General features: G+C 37.8%; 1 long non-coding RNA gene across 1 annotated transcript; it reads right to left on the minus strand.

The window, feature by feature from the left end:
* Window positions 1-387: 387 nt before the first annotated feature.
* LOC131527549 (uncharacterized) lies at window positions 388-2,618 on the minus strand. The gene is made up of 3 exons (XR_009267676.1): window positions 2,534-2,618; window positions 1,012-1,193; window positions 388-874 (listed from the first exon to the last, which is right to left on the minus strand). It is a non-coding gene; the product is annotated as an uncharacterized LOC131527549 (long non-coding RNA).
* Window positions 2,619-5,695: the final 3,077 nt, after the last annotated feature.

The raw sequence follows: 5,695 nt of genomic DNA on the forward strand, positions 1-5,695 counted from the left end.
TAATGTTTTTGGATGGAAGGTAAGAAATCCATAGAATACAGTGATGTTAAAAATTTTAAATCTACAATAAATATTACTACATTAAAGACTTGTAGTATGTTCTTTAGGGTCAAATGAATATTTTGCAACTTGTTTTGTAATGGTGTGAGCCTCTTTTCAAAAGTTATTAAACTGCCAGTCGTCTCTAAGAAGAAACCCATCGAACAGAGAGATGTTAGAAATGTACATTTAGAGCAAATACTTGTCCTTTAAAGAGTTCTGCTATGTTGTACAATTTCAACTAATTATTAAGAAATGTGTTTTGGAAAAGTGTGAGCCTGTTTTCCAAAGTTATCAAACTGGAAGGTGTCTCAATGAAGAAAAACTTTGAATACAATGTTGGTAGAAATTACACATGTAAAGAAAACAATTGTAAAATATGTGAGTGAGGCACAATTTATTTATAAAACATCTTAAAGAAAGTTTAGCCATTACTTTATGAAGTGTTGACCCAAAATACCAAAAATAAGCAACCTGTTTGCTGTCATGCTTTCTGAGTTCTTGTCAAGAATCTGATGGATTCAGTGTCATGGACAGTGATATTTCTGCAGGACTGTAAACATCAATCAATGCACATGAATTGTGATATTGTCAGAGTGTAATGTTAAATAACTTTTATGTTTTCCTGTTGTATGAAATCTTTATCTTAGCAATTCATCTCAACAATTGGAGAACACTGTTACAATGGTGTTTAGCACACTTAGAACCAGAAAAAACAAACAAACAAACAAACAGAGGTGAATAAAACAGCAAGACATGGGCTGCAGTATGTTCTGTAGGGTCCAGACAAGATGTTCCAACTTGCTTTGGAGCAGTCGACCCATGCTTTCAAAACCTATAGAAATAAATCATATATGTCATTGTTAACACCAACACAGTTCTTGCTCATTTTGAGGCAAAGAAATAAATAAAAAGCATTATAAATTGAAATTAGACATTAACTATATGTTCAGGAGATTACACATGATTTACCAGTTGTGTAACGGAGCTGACGAGACATGAGACGTGCGGATCCATCTGCAAGCTTTTTATTAGGCAGAGACGTGGTCGCACAGGCAGGGTCAAACAATGGCAAACAGGTATGGCAGGGACAAGACAAAGAGCAATCCTAAAACAAGCGAAGGTCGACGATCGGCAAACAGTATCCAGAGGGGCTAGGCAGAGAGATAATCCAGGTCAAACGGGCGAGAGTCCAGTAGGGGTGCAAACAATATCCAATCGGCAAGGCAAGGGCTAATCCAGGGAACACAGGCTAGCAACAAACACGGGAGACCAGGCAAGACTAAGACATTAACAAGGGGTAACCGCAAACAATACTCGGCAGTGTGGTAGAGAAAGTCCAGGGTTAAAATAAGGTGTGTGATCAGTGTGTGCGTGGGATCAGGTGTGCGTGTGATTAGTGCCTACAGCTGTGTGCTCAATAGTGCAATGGATGATGGGAAATTGAGTCCAGTGTGCTGTGTGCTGTGAGAGTCCATGTGGTGAGTGGGTGACCTCTAGTGGTGAATGAATGGGAGTGCAGACCGGATTCGTGACAAGTTGTATGTATTGTTACAAAATTACAAGTTCATTATTTGTCATTTCCTAAACGTCTCTTCAAACGGCATAATTATATTGCAGTTTTTTTATTTTTTATTATTGTTGCTAAAGGAGCATAAGAAGGCATACTGTGAGTGATATTTGTGATACAAGTAATTGTCTCTTTGCACACAATTAAAAAATATATAACTTTTTAGACGGTCCCTATCTTGCTTACCGCTCTACATTGGACATTCGGCGGACATTCACAAGTAAATATGCCATTAAAACAATACTTGGCCATTTTGTTCGATTGTGAAAAAAAGGTAGTAGGTTGACAATGATGTCGCTGAATCGAATTTGCAAAAGAAACATGTTTTGCACATATAATTAGAAAGTTATTGAACGCGGAAATGTTGAATGTTGTGAATGTGCGAATATGAAACCAACTTTACCCAAGTATTTTAAAATATATTAAAATAGAAAACTAATATTAGAAATTGCAATAGCCTAAGAGTTCACAATATTACTGGTTTTATTTTTCTGTATTTTGATCAAATAAATACAGCCTTGATGAGCATAAGTGACTCCATTAAAAAACAAGGTCAATTATTTATTAGGTTTATAATATAGGCCGAACATAATATAATATAATATATATCAAAACAACTGAAGCATTTAAACTGACAAAAGATAATAGAAAACAAACTGAAGCATTTAAACTGAGATCTGTAAGTTAAATATAAAAAAAAAGAAAAAAAAAGTGAATTCTTATATAGTTACCTAAACATCGCTATGAAGTACAATTTGCACAATACACCTGTGTGTGACTGTAAATGTCTCAGAGTTTTGTTACCGTTCTGTTCTGTGTACCGTTCTGTTAATCACCCGCTATTTCCAGCACTTAACGTTAATCAAGCCACTCTTCTTTAATACATGAGGACGTTTATTTCACATGTCACGGTGTTTGCGTTACCTCTCGATTTGAGCTATTTCATCCGCAACCATTGAAGTATTCGGTTTCTACAGCAACTCATTTGGCACACACCATTCTCTTTCTATGAAACTTGTACACTGCATTCACCGGTTCTAACGCTATAGCGGCACCAGCTCTATAGCGGTTTACCCGAGCATTGCAATTCTTACGTTTTAACTAGAATACAATCAAATGGCTTTCCCAACTCATTTTAGCGTGTGCGCGGCACATTATTTCTCTGCGCGGCTGCGGTGGAAGAAGTGCGCGGCCGCGCGAGCGCGCAGCTTAGAGGGAACATTGCTCCCGTGGTCTTGTCCCGATGGCTGTTTAGGTGACGAGGTCCTCACTGGGGATCTGTCTCTGGGGTTCATCTAGGTGCTCTGATCTCTGCTGATGTTCAGGGCTGTAGAGGTCGTTTCTAGGTGCTGACCCACCATCTGATCTGTACATGGATCCTGGTGACTGCAGTGACCATCTGATCTGGATACGGACTGGATCGGGTGGCAACGGTGATCTCGGAATAAGAAAGAAACAGACTAATATTAGCGTAGATGCCACATCGGGTGTTATGGGAAGTGTTCCCAGTTCTGGTTGACCTAATTAATGCAGCCTAACAATCCTTTAACGGATTTGAATATTAATAATAATAATAATAATTCCTTACATTTATATAGCGCTTTTCTAGGCACTCAAAGCGCTTTACATTGTGAGGGGGGGGGGGGGGTCTCCTCATCCACCACCAGTGTGCAGCATCCACCTGGATGATGCGACGGCAGCCATAGTGCGCCAGAATGCCCACCACACACCAGCTACAGCTATTAGAATCGTATTACTGTATTATGTATAAACCAGGTTAAAAAGATGGGTCTTTAATCTAGATTTAAACTGACAGAGTGTGTCTGCCTCCGGAACAGTGTTAGGTAGATTGTTCCAGAGTTTTGGCGCTAAAGGTTCTGCTGCCTGCAGTTGATTTTGATATTCTAGCTATTATCAAATGGCCAGAGTTTTGAGAACGCAGTGGACGTGGAGGACTATAATGCGATAAGAGCTCGCTCAAATACTGAGGAGCTAAACCATTCAGGGCTTTATAAGTAATTAACAAGATTTTAAAATCTATACAATGTTTAGTAGGGAGCCAGTGCAGTGTTGACAGAACCGGGCTAATGTGGTCATACTTCCTGGTTCTAGTAAGAACTCTAGCTGCTGCATTTTGGACCATCTGTAGTTTGTTGATTAAGCGTGCAGAACAACCACCCAATAAAGCATTACAATAATCTAACCTTGAGGTCATAAATGCATGAATTAACATTTCTGCATTTGACTTTGAGAGCATAGGTCTTAATTTAGATATATTTTTAAGATGAAAAAATGCAGTTTTACAAATGCTAGAAACGTGGCTGTCAAAGGAAAGATTGCTATCAAATAGCACACCTAGGTTCCTAACTGATGACGGAGAATTTACAGAGCAGCCATCAGGTGTTAGACAGTGTTTTTACATATGGGGGTTTTAGATCCGATAATTAACACCTCTGTTATTTCGCCGGCCCACGAAGAAATATAGAGCTGAGTATGTCCCCAAAGGCCCACTGAGCCAAAAGCATAGTGATTGAACCTGCGCTCCATCAGCCCGAATAATAATAATAACAATAATAAATATAGCTGCAAGCAGCAATCACCGGGGTTCAAGCATTTTAAGGCCTAAGGTGGTATGCTTTTAGGGTCTAGGCCAACTTAGATGTATAGCTGACAGTGAAACACATCGAAAATGGAAAATAGGCTCATAGAAACACACACAAATAGAAATTAAATGGTTAAACTATCATATTAATAATCTTTAAGCTTGCTTACACACACACACACTCAGGCACACTCATACACGGATATACATACCATAGGCGTAAATCCCGGGGGGACGGGGGGGACAGGACCCCCCCTATCTGAGGCTTGTCCCCCCTAAAAATATCATTACAAGTGACTCTGTGTATTGAAAATAATATAATAGACATATACTTAAAATAATTGTGTGATTAGTAAAACAAAATAAACGCAAAAAAACGTTTTAAATTCAGAAATGTTTTGATTCCCCCCTCCCTTTCCTCACAGTGGTTTGGTCCACTGCCTGCTTTCCTTCTTTACCGATACACACACACGAGTCCGGTGAGAGAAAGCAAGTTAGTTATGTGTAAGTAGGCTGTCAAGGCTATTTTATTCTCTTTAAACATCCAGTGAAATGATTCTTTATCTTTAATACAGATGATGCTGGATCATTAATAAATTAGTCATGACAAAAAAAATTATGACATCCGATGTATTTTCTATGAGGGATTATAAATTTGACAAGCTTAATACCGTAGCTTGTCACCCACTACAACTAACATGGCGATAAGCCTGTGTGTGAACTGATATTAGGCTAATATTGTAGACCTATGTGTTGGGTTTGGTTCACTATGATGTTAAGTGGCAGATCAGTGGGTTTAATGCGGTTGAATTAATGCGAAAGAGACGAAACCTAAAATACTATGGATGACGCAAAATAATAATTATAATATGACCGCGTGGTGAACCATAAACTCATTTAAACACGGTCTCCATGCTATGCACACATGCTGTGTACACATATCTATCCTTGCAAGTACAATTTTGGCTGTATTATTTGTGTCCCCTTCAAAAATTGCTCTTGAGAAATTTTACGTTTATTGTCCCCCCCTACTGTCAGATGAAATTTACGCCCCTGATACATACACACACATTTTGTTGCAGATATAGATATTTTAAATAAATGACAGGTGACAATACTTTTTGCAAGTCTTCTCTTTTTAAGAGTTTATATAGTCATTTTCAGATTTCTCTGTGATCATAATCTGGCAAAATTGTAAAAACTGATATTTCTGTATGAACAAAATGGTAAACTTTGACTCAATGAGATTTAAAATGTTATAACAGTGATTTCATAATGTATGAATTCATAAGTAAACATGAACAGTACTGTTTTAAAGTTTAATAAGCCCATTAGTGGTCTTCCGCTGCCATCTAGTGGTTATAAATATCAATTTCTCATACAACACTGTTTTAACCTTTATAACTATTGTAGTGTTGTTTTTTTGCCTAATCTCTCTTAAATTTTGCTTGTTTGTTTAGAATGAAATTATGCATCATTTTACA

This window comes from Onychostoma macrolepis, chromosome 20 (assembly GCF_012432095.1).
Source record: "Onychostoma macrolepis isolate SWU-2019 chromosome 20, ASM1243209v1, whole genome shotgun sequence".
Taxonomy (NCBI): Eukaryota; Metazoa; Chordata; class Actinopteri; order Cypriniformes; family Cyprinidae; genus Onychostoma; species Onychostoma macrolepis.